Source organism: Triturus cristatus, chromosome 8 (assembly GCF_964204655.1).
Source record: "Triturus cristatus chromosome 8, aTriCri1.1, whole genome shotgun sequence".
In the NCBI taxonomy this organism is placed as follows: domain Eukaryota; kingdom Metazoa; phylum Chordata; class Amphibia; order Caudata; family Salamandridae; genus Triturus; species Triturus cristatus.
In genome coordinates, this window is record NC_140591.1 from 1,023,625,527 (window position 1) to 1,023,645,197 (window position 19,671).

The following is a 19,671-nucleotide window of genomic DNA, read 5'->3' on the forward strand; positions in this document are numbered from 1 at the left end:
TTTCAGTAGTTTTTTTAATGCGACAAGTGAGTCAGCTTCTGAGATATGGGCAGGGTATTCCACAGTTTGGCAGCTTCCACCGAGATGGACCAACCTCCCCATCTGGCCTTGCGGAATATGGGAACCAACACCTGCTTGTGAAAGGAGGATCTGGGAAGGATACTTGGGAAGTACCCGTGAAACAGGGAGTTGGCTAGAACCTTTCTGATGCAAAACTATAAGAATATGCAGAGACCCTTAAAAATAATCCTTTTTATAACTGGAAGCTAGTGGATTGAGTGAATAACTGATCGAATGATGCCTCAAGATGTAAAGGATAAGTCAGGCAGCTGTATTCGGGACAAGTTGAAGTTTGTTAACACAGGAAGCATTTATATTGAGGTTCAGAGAATTCCAATAATCCATTCACCAGGTGATAAGTGTGATAATGACTGATTGGCGCTGATCCACTGGCATATAAGGAAAAATCTTTCTCAATGTCCTGATAATGAGAAAACATGTGCTGGTAGTATGGCTGACCTGGGTATCAAAGCTCAAGGTATTGGTGAATAAAACACCCATTTTTTGGGCTGATTTGACAGGTATGGAAAGAGGTCTGCAATTCTTTGGCCACCAGATGTTAGACCAAACAGACTCCTGGGTGCCAAAGACCAATACCTTTGTTTTGTCAGCCTTCAGTTTAAGGCTGTTGTCTATTATTCACCTACTAATGTTAGACATGCAGTAAATGTACTTCTCGGCTACAAAAGTCAGGTTGCTGAAAATAGACACAATGATCTGGGTGTCATCAGCGTACGAAGTACTTGGAACCTGAAAGAATGCACCAATTCAGCCAATGGAGCAACATACACATACACATTACACATACACATTAAAAAAGAGCTGTACTCAGGGATGAGCCTTGAGGGACTCCACAAAGAAAACTAAAATATTCCACCTTGAAACTTCCACAGCTAACCAATTGTACTCTGGTAAGAAAAGAGCAGAGGAGTTGAAGAGCTGACCCACCGACACCGATTTGCAGCAGCCGTTGAATCATCCATACTGGCAAGATGATATTGAATGCTGCTGACAAACCAAGTATCACCAGAACCACAACCTGCTGTTTTCCTCTTATAGATTTGCCAGGTCAAATAAGCTGACATTTTCAGGGGACAAGGAATGGAAAAAAGGCAGAGAATGCAGAATTGGGTGAGGTGAATACAGAATCTGCATGTCATGCCTCAGTTACAAGTTGAAAACTCGGAAGGTAAATCATTCACTCCTTTGTAATGGTATTTAAGGTTAAAGGTAAATACTAATAGACAGCACACAATGTTTACTCTTTTCATTTATGCCCTTCTGGTAACAGTATTTATTTTTGCATTCATGTGACGTTTATCTGATATATATTGATCAGATCTCAAAAACCTCATCGAAATATAGTGGTCATTTAATTTGAATACCATTTTCTGTAAATGTATATGGCAGAGGTCTTCAATCTCTTTTGTTCTGAGCACCCCCCCCCCCCCCAAGGATTTTTTTTTTAAATTGCTCCCCAAAACGTTATGGTAAAGATTGGGTCAGCAGAGGAGCAGGGCTGGGTGCATGTTTCGGGCTTATGGGATCATTTCAGGGATCCTCTTTCAGTAGTTCATAATCAAGGATACATCTGAGATTTATAATTGAGCAAATTCATCAATGCCGAAACAGAAATTGACCAAAACAAATCTGCTCCCCATAATTTATGGGTTTTAATCCTCTTGCACTGCTGGGCCACAATGCATCTTCACCTGTTGCACTAGTGATAGCACCTGCCCTGAGTAGAAGGATATCTCCTTTGCCTTTTGATTCCCTTTCCCACCAATGCCTGTTCATCACCCCAATCTTCAAAGAGACTCTATCCCTTTTTTGGGGAGTTTTAAACAGTGCAAACTCAGCCCAAGGGCATTGGAGTGCTTTATATGAGTATTGGTTACATTACACAAGGTCAGACTGTTTTTTGTTTTTAGGCACAGGGAGATTAAGTGATTTACCCAGAACCAAATGATGTTGAGCCAACAATGGGAAATGAACCTGGTTCCCCAGTTACAAAGCCAGCAGCTTTCACCTTTAGGGCACATCACCTATCTTTCAGAAAAAAAGAGCTCCCATGTGTTGCCATCATTGTAGCAGCAAAGGCATCCACGGCCCTGATGACAGCAAGAAATATGATCCCACATAACCTATATTTAAAGAAAGGCAGTCATAATTGCGATAAAGTGGGACCCTCACATCCCTGGACCCAGTTCTGCTGCACCTGATTCACTAATGTTAGCCACTGCCTTGCTAACTAGGCTGTCTCCTCCCTTTGTTGAAAACCCGGGCTTCCATTTTGCCCATCCCCCTCCCTGCCATCTCTCTGATGCTCAAGCTAATTTGTCTCCCCTCCTCCGATTCCCCCTTCGTCCGGACCATTGTCCCGAGATCCAAAGCAACACTGGCACAGCAAGTGTGTACTTGGCCCTATTGAAAGCAAGGAAGGACATTAACACAGTTATAATTGGGGTTTAGTTGGCCCCTTATACTCCTGAGCCCAGGTGCCTCAGCACATGCAGCACCAATGATACCTACAGCTAAGCGAAGCAGGCTGTTTGCCCTGCCCACTCCACCTGGCCATCACTCCTAGTCCTGAAGCACCAAGCAGACTCTCTGCCCCGTTGTATAACAAAGGAAAAAAGCCCCACATCTCAACCCCTATGTTGCAAGCCTAACCTGGGTTATAATATTGGCAAATTGTCCTGCACTCTGCTTTCTCGTAGTAAGACATACATCACTGGGGTGTAGAAACCACTCACACCCATTGACCCAGTGCCACAGCACCTGCTGCACTAATGGTCATGATAGCACTTAAAAAAAAAATCCAAGGGCATCTGTCAGGGAAGCTGTTTCTGTCGATTTGTAAAACAAAAAAATCAGCCCTCACATCTCTGAGATTATCTATGGATCTGGCCTCTTTCCTCTTTCTTCTGGGCCATTACTCTGAGGCCCAAGCCCAAGAGGTCTTGGCGATCAGGGCTGTGCTTCTGAATGCAACCCTGCTGGCCTCTTCCCTGCCACAGCCTGGACTCACCCTTTTACAAAAACAGCTTTACCATGAAGGTTAAGGGTGACCTTGAGATTCCTCTGCCTGAAATCAAAAGGGGTTGACTCCTTTGCTGTGAACCGAAGGACAGAAATCTATAGATGACTCAAGCCTTCTCACCAGAGTGTCTGCTACCTGAAAGAAATGTCAATATGGGTTAATTGATTATTCACCAAATATAAAGCTGCTAAGGAGTCAGTATGGGCCTAAACTGATGAAGTCACTTGGAACTCCACAGAGGCAAAGGTTTACTCTTCCTGACAGGTAATGTGTGGGTGTCACCAACTGAGTTATTGAGTGCATCCTTTTAATGGACACTTCTCAAAATGTTTCTAGGTATATTCTGATTACTTATTGCTAAAATATATAGATATAAATATTGACTTACATATTCACACTGCTTTCTGTCACAGGCTGGGACTTCATAGCACTAAACATGCACATGCCACTATTCCTCACTGCACCAACTAGGATTTAGGGCCAGATGTACAAACTTAAGGAATGCCAATTTCCTAATTGCAATTCTTTCTGAACCGCAATTTGAAAATCGGTATTTCTAATGTATGAAACTCATTGAGTTTCATTTAGGAATTCCTTGTGGGTCGCAAATCGATCTTCCTCAAGACTATTAATGAGGCAGGTCGCAGTTTGCGAACCATTAGAAATCACAGCCATCACAGGGAAGATGGTCTGCTGAGGTTAGCAGGCCACCATGTCTGTGACTGCTTTTTAATAAAGATTTGTTTTAATGCAGCCTGTTTTCATTAAAGGATAATGAGATGTGTGGTTTTTCTTTTTTAATGAAACCTTAAAGTTTCAATTTTTAAGAGTATGAAGTGGTCCATGGGAGCACTGCCTGCTCTTAAAAAATCTTAATATTTACATTCTCAAAGTGGAAGGGGCCCCTTGGGGACCCCTTCCCCTTTGCAGCTGGGTTACCACCAGTTTTAAACCAGTGGTAAAGTATTACTGTTTTGCAACTGGTATCGGTTGCAAAACAGTAATACATACCAAACTGATTCGGTATTTGGAAGGGATGCCCTAAACACGCCCCTTCCAAATACTGACTCACTAATGAAAAGTGAGATTTGGTAAAAAGTTACAGAATCTCATTTTGCTTTTTTTTCACTTAAAAAGTATTATTTCTGCGAATTAGCCATTTGCAACCTGAAAAATGCTTTGTACAGCTGGCCTTCAGTTTTGTGATTTTCTGGCAGGACCACTGGAATTATGCAATTCAGTGGAGTGTTCCACATAATAAAGGATTTGCCACATTTGTCCCTCAATCAGTCATCTGCTGCATAATCTCCAGATTTTAACAAACATAATTGTTTCAGCTCAAACAGATCAAAGATTACTAAAAATGCAGCAACATGTGGCCACATAGTGAAGTGCCCTTCACAAAGGATGACTGGTCATTTTAAGTCGCTTATTGGTGTATTTGTGTGTTGAACTGATATTAATGCGGAGAAATTATTGCCCAGACAGTATTTACTTCTGTAAAAATGACAAAATAATGAAATACATCATAAAATGTGTTGCATTAAGAAGCATAATTTTCCATTTTATGCAGCATAATTCAGTGAACACTGCTGCTTAATGTGGTCCTCCCCTGCTGCATAATTCGAGTGGCCCTGCATTCTTTTCTGGTCACACACAGACATATGCAATGATTGTATTAGCCAACTGAAGTTTCATGATAAAATTGATTAGTTTAACTTGTATTGATTTTTCATTTAACATGTACACAATGGTTTATGTGCCTGAAAGTTAAAAAAATAACAAAACAGTTCAAAATATATTGTTCTTTTTAGCCACATATTTGGCCATCCAACCTTATCACTGACCCCCAACCTCATTGCATCCAGGATCACAGTTCACATTCTCTTTTTATGCATTTCAAGTGCTGAATGTAAATCAAGACAGCTGGGAATCGTGCTAAATAAACACATTTGCACTTCTAGGCCACCTATTTAAAGACCCATTGCACCCTCCTGGGTATACAGCCATGTACCCCCAGCGGGGTGCACCCCACTGTTTACAGACCTCTGGTATATGGTGAGAATGTTAGGTCAAGTCAACATAAACTATCCAAAAATGTATTTTCATGTTTATTAGACCACCAGCAGCTGCAACTGACTTGTAATGATACCCAAGTGCTATAAAATGAGTGTTATATCAGATAAATGAATTAGAATATTTTAGAAATAAAGTGTAAATCAACCTCTCCTGTCAACTCTTAGGTGATTTATGTTGTCACTGATGGTGTGATCTGTGACAGATGTATCTATTTCTTAGAGTGTGGCAGTCTTACTTTTGCAGCATTCACAGAATCTTGACTAATAGGTACCAAAAAAGTGCTACACCAAGTGGTTCTTTTAAATAAATTTGAAAAACAATATCCCCAAACATCCTATCTAAAGTTCCCCTGAGAAAGACAAATTTTGATCTGGGGAAATTCCTGGGAACAATGATATGTAAATAAAAGGAAACTGCACTGATTTCAAAGCATTAAAGAGCATTTTCATGATAAAAAACAGTAAAAAGATCCAAGCAATACGGAGGTAAAATGAAATACACAAAATATAATATTGATGAAGAGTTTTATCCCAGCACCTGCATGAAGAACTTTTTTTGTCATTCGGGTAATGTTATATAGATAACAGTGTTTTTGCTTCAACATGGTAGTAAACATCCTACCTTAAGGCGACAAAGGTGAAAATCCCATTATTCAGATATCTCAATTTGCAAGACCCACAAAATTGGACCTTGATGGTAGGATACTCCTCGGGTGACCATGCATGGATAGATCTTGGATATCTAGCATAAGCAAGGAATTTGCAACTTCAAGATACAGACCTGAGTATAATCCTCAAAATCTCTTCTAACTCAAACTACCAGCTGCAAGCTGAGACTCCATATCATTATAGACCACTGTCGAGGGTAATGCTGATCATTAGAAGCCACTCCCAAGTTATATGCTCAAGTGAGATGTGAGGGCCTGTTACAGGGAGAATTCCAAAATGGCTGCTAAAGTCCAAAGCAGAACTGCTATAAAGCTATTTGATCAGCTCACCCATTATGGTAAAATGTTCTAAATTAAACAGGGAGAAACAGTAACACAAACATTGCACTGTTGGAGCATATGTCTCTGCCAGCCATTATTAGCCATCTGTCACTCCACTGCACTCAGTAGAATGCCCAGCATTCAAATGTTCTAATGAAAAGTTATTGGTTACACATGAGATCAATAATAGCTGCCAATTACCCTCCCAGTATTTGTGGCCACAAGTTGCAGATGAAGGTGCATAACAAAGGAGAGTAATTAACAGATATTATTGCCTTCAGGCAAGGGCAGTATGGCTATCAGCACCTCCTCTCCACCACCACCACAAATATGGACCAAAGCGGGAGCAATTGCTGCTGCTCACTTGAATGAGTGGATTATAAAATGTCTCCAATCTCATGTGGCCATCCCTCAACCTGTGGTGAACCAGCTGCTTTACACATACCTGCCTGGGCTCATCCCCTTGCTTTTGGTGAAATGGAAGCCAAATCTGCCAAATAGAAAAATCTAAACAGTCATTTTCTGCATTCCTTTTTCTGATTTGGTTCCCTCTCAGTGAGAGAAAGGGGAGGAGCCCAGACATCCATGCAAGTGCTTCAGAAGAGACTGAAGGAGTGTTGCAGGAGAATGGAGCCTTTTTTCACCCACTGATTCAGGTGAGAGACAGTTCCTGCTCCCACAGTGCCCCCAATTTAGACCATTCTTCACAGCACATTGATTGATTGATTGATTGATTGATTGATTGATTGATTGATTGATTGATTGATTGATTGATTGATTGATTGATTGATATAAGCCAAGATGTCAATGTTTAAACTTGGACTCAGCAAATAACGTTGAAGTTAGTACAGGGTGTTGTATGCTTGCTAAAAAAAAATGCAGAAGGCAAGGAATGGAGCTAAACTAAACAGATCAAATGCAATAGATAACTGCAGTTAAAGAATGGAGTGAAAGATGAGGTGTGTGACTCTGGTACAGCTGTAACATGGAAGGCTAGTTCTATCTGATGGAATATAAATATGTCCTCTGGAGATATGTAGTTATACCAGAAGCGTATATTGGACACTAGGAGATGTGGACTAGAACCCCCAATGAAAGTGGGTGGGCTCATATTCAGGCCTTGAAGATATAGTACTGGGAGGAGCTATGAAGATCAGCTTTCCAACATTCACCTCGGAGCCCAAGAACATAATCTGCAGCATCCCTCAAGGTTCATCGCTAAGCCCATCTCTGTACATCACCTACATAACCCCTGGCCAGCATCTTCAGAAAACACGGACTGAACATTATCTCCTACGCAGACGACAACCGGCTCATCCTCTCTCTATCTGAGGACCCTTCCATCACAAGGGCCAACTTCCACTGGTGCATGACCAGCGTCACTAACTGGATGCAAAACAACTACCTTAAGCTCAACATGGACAAGACTGCAGTACTGATATTCGGAACAATACATCCCAGTGGAATGACTCCTGGTGGCCTGTTGAACTGATACCTTCTCCCACCCCCACGTACAACGCCCAGAGCATTGGCATCATCTTGGACAGCAAACTCACCATGAAGAACCAGATCTAAACAGGCTCCTTTGCCTGCTTCCTCAACATGCTCCAAAAGGTCTTCAAATTACTCCCAGTGTCCCAGTGTCCACCAGACACACCAACACTCAAACTCCTGTCACCAACCGCTTGTACTATGAGAATGCACTTTAAAGAGGAATCACCACACACCTTCTGCAGAGACTGCAGATAATTCAGAGCTCAGTGGCCAGACTCATTCTCGACCTCCCAAAATGGTCCCTCATCTCCTCTCACCTGAAGATGTTCCAAAGGCTCCCCATCCAAAAGAGATGCAAAGTAAAGGTCCTGAGTCATGCCTACAAAGCTCTGCACAACCAAGGACTAGCATACATCAACCACCGCCTGAGCTTCCACCAACCCTCCATACTCCTGCAATTTGCCTCCCTCTCCAATATTTTTCTATCTTTGCTGGTTCAACCAATACCACATTCATTGGAATATTGAAAGTGGAACAACCAATTAGAATTCACAAAAGGCAGTATTTAGATAGCTGCACAGGCCCTTAACTTCAACTTTCACAAGAGACGAAGTAATTTTTTTAGAAAGGCACAAAAAGCGGATGAACATTCAGGTGTTTATGTCATTAGTGATGAGGGAGTCAGTCTAAAAATGCAAGCTGTTGCCCATTAACCTCCTATGGTGCCCTCACCGGTGGCTCGAGCTCATTAGCATCAATGGTACATCTGTCTATAATTCTCACTTAAAGTAAGTGCTGGACCACACAGATGAACCCACAAAATGGGTTCACATTTTGCTCAAGGGGGTTAAGGAGTGTGTAAGTTAGTAGAGTTAGTTAGTGGTTAGTGAACAAGACCTTTAGGGGAATATATGTACCTAAGCAAAATGTATATCATTATATATTTTTAGTCTAATGTCTCTGCTATATTGGTAGATAAAGGCCTTCTAGCTGAGTTGTGAGCTTGGGTCCTAGACAAGGACGTATAACTAGGGAGAGGGCCTTCAACTACCTCTATAGCCTGAGGCCCAAGGGCTATGGCTGCAATGCTATTAGACCATCTCATCCACTTATGGTAAAAGATTCGTAATTAAACAGAGAGAAACAGAAAGACAAACATCTGAATGTTGGAGCAGAAGGTCTATACCTGGCATTTTTAGTTCTCAGGCCCCTTGTTGTCTTTAATTGAGCTGCCAATATTCACATTTTCTAATGCACGTATATATTCACGATTGGAAGCCAGATTCCACCAAACGTTAACAAATATTTATACTAGGAAAACGAATGACATTTATTTGAATGGGTTTTTTCTAGTTTTATTTTTGTTTCTTTCAACTTCAAATTTCTGAAAGTAATACTGATTCATATATGAATTATTTTTGTTCTAGTAGAACCATTGTCTATATATGTGCATTGATACTATTATTTAAATGTAGAACTAGAATATGTTTGGCGGCAAAAGTGTGCAGTATTGTTTCATTCGGAATACACCAGTTCATGGCATTCAGTTACATTGGAGCTCTGCATAATGTCCTCGGCACCTCCATAAAACATCAGCTGCAGCTCCATGTGCTTGAAAGTTGTTAACTCCCTGGGAGGATTATGATTATTTTTTTGCTTTTTCCTTGCCGAAAAACCATCCATATGTGACTTCTCAGAGTAGCAGCGCAGCAGTTTCCAGGACATTTCTCAGACTTTCCTGCTTGTAAAACTTGCACATTCAAAATCTCAAGCTTGTCTTAAATACACTTATATCTGACTGTTTCAAAAACATTTTATTTCAAGTCAGCATTCTCATTCAGTGACCTCTTTTCGAGTTAACTCTCTTCACTGATTTGTTTTAGTTTCCAATCTTTATACATATTTTTTTGTTTTGAAAGATTTTGGCTGACTTTTATTAAGCACAGACTCTTACTGAAACACTGGATTTGAGGGGTTTTATGTAGAACAGGAGGCCTTCACAACATCTGGCGTGATTGAGCAATGGAGATGGTGGATTTTATTTGAAGCACTTACCCTCAAACATCCTGTTTGGGTTTTCTTAAGGCTGCATGGTGAGAGCAAGAAGTTTAAGTGAACAGCAGACAAGGAAATTGTGTTCTTCTTTTTTGGTAAAGTTTAGGGGCTCTTTACAAAAAGTGTCCAAGGTGGTTCTATTCTTTTAAGGCCATTTAATTTGCACTGAAGTGCGATTTAACACCATGTTAGACTTTTGTGAGAGGTGTGCTTTTCGTTACATTTTATTTTATTAGCAGTCAGTGTTTTTTTGCATCAGCTCAAATCAGAATTCATATTTTACCAACAACAGAAAGAATGTTGTTGTTTGAAACGTGCATCATCTTTTATTTTTCTTTCCAGATCTCTAATATCAAAATTATCTTTGATGGCTTTAATTCGTATTATATTAATGAGGTAAACACCCCTTACTACGCATTCATCACCCCGCATGTTGTTACAACGTGGTTGTTACAATGACCCTGTTGTAACAACGCATACCATTACCCCGCAAGTCGTTACAACGACTTGCGGAGGGGGAGAAGGTTTTAAATTTAAAACCCAACACCTTCCCTACTGTCCGCACAGACTGGAGTTGGAATAGTAAATTATACTATTCCAACATCCAGCGCCCCCTTCCGCGAGTCGTTGTTAAGTCTTACGGAGTAATAGTATGCGTATCACATGCGGGGTGTGGGAAAGCGGAAAAAAGAGGCAGATTCTATTAATAATATTAGTGAGTATCAAGGATTGCATTAAAATATGGCAGGGCAATTTAAAAAAAAAAAAACATTGACAAAGCCAAAACGTTTGGTATGGGCTGCCAGTCTTTCGCCTTTCACAATGCTTGTGTTTTGCCATAGCAGTTCTGGCACAGAAGGGAACTACCTTGAGTGAGGATGTCCTCCTTGTGAAAGAGCTGCTCAGTGCTTAATTTGAGCTGGTGGTTTCTTGTGCTCGGCACCAGCGCTTAATTGTCTACACCGGGACTTATGGCTGTCAGCCACATGGTGGCGCTGTATGGCTAATTTACAGTTGAGAACAACAACAGCTGTTTATTTGTTCAACACACAGTAAAGCAATTCTAATGGTATTGGGAGGATGGAATAGCCTGAATTGACACACTTGTAGGAGTGTGATAATTAGTAGTTGTGTTGGGACTGTCACTGGCAGCACTCTCAGGGACAAAAGGTGTTGCAAGCTGCTGTTGCCTCTTGACGAGGGACTGGCACATATTGTTTTACAAATTAAGCACTGGAACCTAATATTGTCATTCAAAGTGAAGCTATCCAATGGCTGCTGTCTTACTAGCTCATGCTGTAGTGGATGGAAGAAAAATGTGACTGATAAAACAGTAAGCCAATAAGTCCCTCCAACTAAGGACATTATATGTAATTGTATTAAAATCAAAAACTCTTGGCTAACATCAGACCTAAAAGGTTCTTGGGAATCTTGGATCTATTTTACACACATTGGTAAACGTGTAAATGAATAATGAGATGTGTGAGGCTTTAGATGTTAAAATTAATTTAAGGAATAAATTGGTGCACCAATTGCTTGAGCATTCCTTAGACATGAGTGCATGCATGCCCAGGTTCTGAGGGATACTGGGTTACCTCTTTTTGCTTTGCAGAGTGGATCTAATAAAGTCAGATCTATGTGATAAAATATTTTCTGTGCAAACTGCTTCGGGGCAAGCTTTAAACTATTAGAGCCAACAGAGCTCACTGAGACTTTTTATGCAATTCGCTATAGACTCCTCCTGGATTGATATGGGGATAAAGCGAGGTAGGGAAGAAGCTTCAGCTGTGTCACTTATCCAGTTGTGGGATAATCCTGTGCGCAATCCTGTTTTTCCAAATACAGCCACTATATTCATCCACTGTGGTGCCCTTTGAGCCCATAGACATTGAGGCCACCAGTGTGCAGATGGCATTTATCTTTATCAAAGGATGTTACTTGTGAAATACATCAGTTGTGTGTGACAAAACTCAGGGCTAGTGAACTGCATGTCTGAAAAATTAACTTGTGCTTCTTGGTTGTGTCATGTGTTTCAAAAGAAACATGGGCAAGCCATTTAACCTGCCACTTTCTAGATAGTGGTCTATCGGGTCACCTCTAAGATTCCCAATCCAAGATGAAGTAGAGTCTTTTCCTGTGATGTCAGATCCTGCTTGAATCATAAATATGGAAGCATTTACATGTGTTCGGTGTCTTACAATGCATTTGTTCCCATATTTTTTATGCAATCCTCACCCCTTTGCTATTATTTTTGTTCCCAACTTTTTGTCTTGCAATTGGAGCTTCGAATGGATATACGTCTGTATTTCTTTGCTTTGCTCTTTTTTTGTTTCCCAGATGTCAGAGGGAATTTGATGCCATGCTATTAAGTTCTCTATTAAATCTTCATCTTCAATCAAGAGCTATAAGAGTGCTAATGAGCTTTTCTTCCTTTGCTTTGTTTCCCTCTTAGGGGCCGATTACGATGTCGCCTGGAAACTCTTACGACCGAATCGGTTTCTGATTAGTTTCCAATCGAATCCAGGTTCTGCGAGTCCAATCGACCAATTACAATGTTTCCCAACATCATTCTGTCGGACTTGCATTGACTTCAATGGGAGCCTGTGTTCGGAACGAGAACACAGGCTCCCATTGAAAAAAAGGGTGGGTGGGGAAAACCTTGAACCCTATGGCAGGCACCCCATGGTGCCTTCCACACTGTGCATGGTTGGAAAGAGGGTTTCCCATGCGGGTTCCCTCACGGCCCCAACGGGAGGCCTCAGGGTGAAGGGGAGCCTTCTATGGGCCCCAAAGTCCAATTCTGACAACTGTTTCATGCCGGGCAAGCTGATTCGGAACGGCTGTCAGAATCGGCCATAGTAATCGCTCGGTCGGAAACCGTGTCCATAGAGCTATATGATTTGGCTCCGAACGACTCAGGCTGTCCGAATGCCATTCAGAACCAATTCGGACAGCCTTAACTGTTTCCCTGCATCGTAATCGGAAATGTCTCCGATTCAGTCGGAAATATAGGTTCCGAATCAGATTCAGAGAATCCTAATCCTATTCAGAGCCTTTCCGAGCGACATCTTAACTGACCACTTAGCTGGGACCTTCCTAAAGGGTCACTGAACACCTTTTATATGTAACATTAAGTGCAACTTGGCACCATGCCCACTGGGAAAGCTGGCCTTTTCCTTTGGCAATCAAGAACGGAACTCAAAAAATCTCATCATCCAGTCTTTGACAAGAACACACACACTGTGTCTAATTTACAAGCTACAAGTCATGAAGCATCCACATTTGAGCAAAAATCTCATATGATGCCACATCACCAAAACCATATTAGAACACACATGAAACGCCATCCATGAAATGCTATGCCCTTAGTAAACAACACATCCCAGAAATGGCTAGGCATGAAAAACACATGATAACCAATGGCTGGATGGACCTGACCCCAAGCTCACTCTTTCTCTCAACACAGCTTCTTTATAAAAAAAAAATGTCACAGCAGCAGAGCTGTGCTGTAATGCATGAAAGGCATACTTGCATCATAGTGCGTGTGCTTTAGCACTGGAAGGGCACCTTTCCAATACAAATAGCAACGCCTAGACACTCTTTACAACTTTTTCAGCCTTGTATGGGGCAGTACAGAAATGAACCATTTCTGCTTTTTAATGCTAGCCTTCAAGAGGCTATATTTTCTGGCACAGAGCCATGCCTACAAATGTTAGTAGATTGTGCTTTGCACCAACAACCACGGGTGGATATATGGGAACGCCCATGTACCACCCACTATATGCCTCTTGATGCAAGCAATGCAAATCAGTTACAAGCACTGTTTTGCATTACTTTAGTGCTACTTTCCAGTGCAAATTTGGATTTGCGCTGGTAAGTAAATACCAACTGTACATCTGAATCACCTTTATGATGCACACCCAGCACAAAATGTTAGCAAATCAGCCTGAAATCTTCAAGACTGCTGATGTTGTCTCTAGCTAGACAAATAGATATGTAATATGTGCCTTAGGCAGTCGGTAAATGCGTGAAGGAAGTGAAAGGAACCATCAGAAGAACGCATGTACCTAAAAATACATTCATACAATTGTGTCACCAAAACAGGGAGACCAGATTGCAGGACACCAATTATCTATGAACATATTACTTCTTTAAATGCATTTTATCAGGAATAATGATCTTAATTTTATTTGAGGCCTTTGATATTGGGAGTTCCAAAGTCATAAAACATTAAAAAAAATACTGCTTCATATTTTAATCCGTCCAAAGTTAATGTAGTGACCCCCCCCCCCCCCCCCCGCCAAGGGGTACATTGTTTGGAATTTCTTTATCGCCATATCACTGGAACATCTGATGTGCACTTTGATTTTTTTTTTAAATCGCATGCCTTCACACATCAGTGGGTCATGAGAATTTACAGAACTCTGTCAATTTTGAAGTGATACAAAGAACCCAATCACAGCAGCACACAGGCACATTGTGCTCCATAGAGTCAAAGCATTTACTGTGAAATGCCAATGCTACTTCAAATATTTGTAGTTTCTCTAAATAGAATGATGCTAGCGGGTGAGGAAGAGGATGAATTTATATCACCGCTTTACTTTATGCCAATATTCAAAACGACTAATTTTTTAAACAGAATTCCTTTACCATAGGTTATTGACCGCTTGCCTTGTTACCCTGATATTGTGGAAAATAGCAAAAGTGCCTTAGGGTGCTATTATTGGTGGTGCAGTATTTTGTGTTAATGTTGTTGTTGTGATGGTTAAAGAGCTGCTGCCACATTAAGGCCACTGTAGCAGCTGCCTTATGGTGCCAACACAAATGGCTACACATGAGAGTCTTCACAAAAAGAGGCCAGAAAATAACGTGTTGATTGTTAAAAATGGAGCAACAAAATAGCAAAGTATAATTTTGCGCGGGGCTCTGAAAATCCTTGCAATGGAGATGATGGGTTGGGTGGGTAGTGCTGCAATGTGGAGGAATCTGGGGGCAGATTTATGTTCCCTGGCGCATCCCTGCAAACCATCAGGAATGCGCCAGGGAAGATGCGTCACGCCAGTTTGCCCTTGCGCCACCGCAGATGCGCCGCATTTACAATGCGGTGCATCGTGGCGCAAGGACAAGCAGATATGTGACGCATCTGCCAGCGTAAGGTTGGCGCAGTGCTGAAGTTGTGTCGCAAGCGCGCCGCAACTCCAGCACTGTTCCAACCTACCCTATCCCTAACATGGTGCGTCAAGCCTTACGCCTGCTTCAAACAGGCGCAGGGTTTTGACGCATCAGCGTTGGGAAAGTGACTCAGTGAAATCTTATAGATTTCACTGAGTCACTTTTCAGGAGCGTTCCTGCGACGGAACGCACCCCCCGTGTCGAAACGCCCACATGAAACCTGACGCAGGTTTCACGTGGCGCAGGGCTTTACACCGTGACGCATCTCCATAGATGCGTCACGATGTAAATTGGGCGCAACGTGGCGCAGGGCTTATGCCGCCGCTGCGTCACAAAAGTGACGCAACGGCGGCGTAAAAGGGGTGCAAGTCCCACATAAATCTGCCCCCTGGGGTTTTGTCTTGAAGTGCAATGTAGGACATGGCGGTGTAGTAGGTACATAGGTAATGATAGGTAATGTTTGGTCCGTGTCTAATGATATACTTGTAACCCACGCTGATGTTAAATCTTGTATCTGCCGGCAGAAATTAAAACTCTCTTAACTACTGAGACATTACGTGTTAACAACCAAGCCAGGAGCAATTAATCGTAGTTTTCTTTACCAATGCATGTCCTAATATAAAACACTGTTTCCCGTGAAGGTTAAATAAACAGTCACAACCATATTCTTTTTACAGAGCTCACAGCTCTTACAGGAACACATTAATTTAAAATATCATCATACTATTTTTGAACATCCACGAATGAGGAATATCTGAAAATAATTTGTCCTAATCAGGTCACCCACAAGTAAGCACTTGGCAGTCAATCTGCAAACCCCAAACCCACTAAAGTGATTTTCCAATCAAATCTTTACACTGAGGCTTACTTTTAAAAAGCCACAATATTTTTGTATGTCATTTAATACATCAGTAAGCCTCTTCATTATAGGAGTATGCTCCATAAATTAAACTGACAGTTCAAGATTCCTCTTTAGTTCTCAAGAGTATGTTTGTACATTTCCTGGCCACATTTTCCATGGCAATATTCTAATGCAAAAGCACTTATAATTTTTAGATCTCTGGTTGAGGTTTTCAAAAAAGAGCAGGCGTCTGCAAGAGAGGGCTTATTACATTTTCAGTTTTCACGACTATACCTGTATCGATGAGCCTAACGTCCAGTGGTGAAACAAACACCAACAAACCTTTCTCTATAACTCACCCTCAATTTCTAATATGCTTCTTTGATAAATATGACAATTTCTTCCTAGGGCCTAATTACAAATAGGCCCTGTCGGATGCGATAATTAACGCATCAGATAAAAATCCGGCACTGAGTTGTTTGGAATGCAGTAATTACAAGACAATCCCGAGTTTTGGGAAGAGCGCGGATATGTTGGTGTTTACTACAACACAATCTGCATGCCCCAGTAAATACTAGGACTTTTGCCCTTGGAAAAATACAGCAGGCTTGAACTGCCGCAATTTAAAGAAAGGCTTTATATTTATCACATCTGGTGAATACATCTACCACTTGTATTTGTGACCCCAGCCGAAACAGATGTTTCTACAGGGATCTTAATTTAACTCGTCCCTTATAATCAGGCCCTTTATGCGTCAGTGAAAATGAAGGCTCTCAGAAATATGACTCCATGATCTCCCAACCCCACTTACAGTCCAAAACATCTTAAAAACAACCATTTTGCAAAGGTAATAGGTCTCTCCTATGAAAAACCTATTGACTTTGTCAATATTTTTTAGTAGTGTGGTATGGTATGGCATGGTTTAGTATGGTACGGTATGGTATGGTATGCTATGCTGTGGGTTGGTATGGCATGGCATAGTATGGCCTGTCAGTGCATCACATTATATGGTATGGTATGGCTTTTAATTAAATAGCATGGTATGGCCTTTCATTGTATAGTACGGTATGGTAATGTATGACTTGTCGTTGTCCAGCGCGGTATGGTATGGCCTGTCACTTTTATAGTACGGTGTGGTAGGGCCTGTCATTGTATTGTATGGTATGGTACGGCCTGTCGGTGCATATCATCGTATAGTATGGTATGGCTTTTCATTGAATAGCATTGTATGCCCTGTCATGGTATAGTATGGTATGACATTGTATGGTGTGTCATTGTATAGTACTGTATGGCATGCATGGCCTGCCACTTTATAGTACGGTATGGTAGGGCTTGCCATTGTATAGTATGGTATGGCCTGGCATGACATTTTACAGTATTATATGATATGGTATGTCATTGCATGGTATGGTACAGTTGGGTATGGTTTGTCATGGTATGGTACAGGATGGTAAGGTATGTTATGGCATGGTATGAGGAGCGAACCAGGTGGATCTTTCCATTAAAAGGGGCGAAATTTGCAAACAAGTTCATGCAGTGATCATGTTGTGGATTGGCCCCACGTATGCCCATGGACACAGTGTACAACTCACAACACTCACTGTCGTGTCAGTTGCAATCATAGTTTGTCTTTTTTTGCATCAGCAAACACTGTCTTATTGTCATTCAACCCCAATCCTAACACCCTTGCCTCTCTCATGCACACACTGCCCAATTCCAACACCCACCCTGTTGGTTGCTGAAAACAAACTTGCCTAAGAAGTTTGCCCACAATATTCCAAGAAACATCACCAGTGAAGTCACTAGCCCAATTTTTGCAAAAAGGCCAATCCTGAGGTGAGGGTAAGAGGACACATCAGCACAGGCAAGGTTCACTTTGATAGATGATGGCAACATACATGAAAGACCAAACCAAGAACACACAGGCTTTTGTGTGTACCTAGTAGTAGGTAGCTGCCATGTGAGAGCCTTCATTCTTTCGCCCCTATGCCTTACGGACGCTGCTAACACAACTGCCCCCACACCCCTCCTTTCAAAATACATATCGTGCACTGTAACATGTAGTTTACATGCAGCCGGAGAGACGCTGTTCATGTAACATACAAAATCAGGCATTCTGTGCACACATGCCAGCCCTGCAGGTCAACAGCAGAGCCCTTGTTGAAGTAGCTCCGCCTACTCAAAGAGGACACCCCTGCCCTCCATAAGCCAAAGAACTGTGAAGTATTTGTATATTTGGTGCAGCGTTTCCATCTCAAAATACACATGAAACGAAATCGGATGATAAAGTGGTGGCATGCAGAAGTCAATACTCTAACCACCCCCACCTAATATGATACTTTAAGCAGATAGGTTGTGAAAAAACACAGTAAACTTTCATGGCAAAGTCATCAACTCGTTCAGTTGATTGGCTGTTGATGTGGGACTTCGAGTCTCCCGTGCCCATCAGTGGGTATATAAAAGTCCCAGATTCACAACAGGAAGGAACATCAGCGCAGCGCTTACCTCAACTCTAGGGAAAGTTGTGCGTTTATTATCAGCGGAACCGGAAGGTTCAGCAGACCTAACAAACGTAACCTGCGCAGCCACAGGTGGAAAGTAACATGATGTAACGAGCAGTGCTCTGAGTACAAGGAGGGCTCGAGCCCGTTGGTGACTTTTACTGGCTGCGTCGGTGTGAATGAACGCGTGGCACAACCATGGGGCACTGAGTTCACTGCACTGAAGCTCACCATGGGTTTAAAGCAGGAACACTGATCTCTAAACCACAGAAGGATGACTTTTGAAGAGAAGTTGTTTTCAAAACATTCGGTGAGAAGTCTGAAACACGTTTGGGGTCTCCGAGAAGAGGAGAGTGTGAAGCATTGAAGAGGCAGAGGGGCAGAGGGTGAAGAAATAAGCGACAAGAACAAATTGACGAGGAAGAAGAAAAAAGTACCCCAATTTGAGTGTGATCAGCGGAAGGACACTAATAAAGCAGTCAATCAGTCCCTAATCCATTCTCCATCAAAGGGACAAGTACACTTGAAAGTGGACGTTCTGACCATTGAGAAGCAAGGAAATTAGATTGACAAATTAAGCAAACCAATGGCATGTAATGTGCGAGCTCTACCCCATTTCAATTAAAAAAACAAAATACAATAGATTCGCGACAGCTCATTCGCTGACCTAACCAGCTGCATCATCTTGAAAGCTATGTACCCTGCTGATCTGGCTAACAAGCTTACCATCTCAGGAGACTCTCAGCACACCCACAACTAGAATATTGGCAGATTGTAGATGAAGTACAAAAAGAAACAAACAGGGTAACTATCCCTTCAATCTATGCATCAAGGATCTATGTTGCGTATCCGTGGACTCTGGCCCAGTTCTACCCACAGGTGCCTGATTGAAGTTTGTTTCACCATCGCTTGAGCAGGGGAGACAAGGTTATTATAGCCCCACACAACCTACTGAGTAGACCTGCTGGTGTAGTGTCCATGCATTCTTGGTTCCTAACAGTGGCTTTAATGGGTTCAGGTACTCAGTGCAGTGACGTAACATAGCCCCCCGCAGCCCCTGCGGAGCGAGGGGCCTACCCCCTTAGCACAGTATCCTGGCCTGAGAGCTCCTGATTGAGTTGGGGGGGTCCTCTATCTACCTTGCAGGGGGGGGGGGGCTCATGTTTCATTACACCACTGACTCAGTGGTAATTCATACCCAATTTCATTCTTAAAGATATCACACTCAAGCACTGCACTAAGAAAAAACACTATATACATTTAGAATTGTTTTGTTTTAACAGTCTCATGCTGTTGCTTAGTACATGAGTAATAACTGCATACAGCCGTGGTCCATGCAGGTAACATGGGTGGGGTGGTGGGGATTTCGAGGTACGATGCTGAAGAAAGATTAAATAAATATTGTATTTTCCCTCGGCATTGTCCCTCGAAATCCCCC

The 19,671-nt window shown here is 42.0% G+C and overlaps 1 protein-coding gene across 1 annotated transcript in view; it reads right to left on the reverse strand.

Moving 5' to 3' along the window:
• MXRA5 (matrix remodeling associated 5) overlaps positions 1-19,671 on the reverse strand; it is a 285,770-nt gene that overhangs the window by 142,612 nt on the left and 123,487 nt on the right. The gene's annotated exons all lie outside the window — the stretch shown is intronic.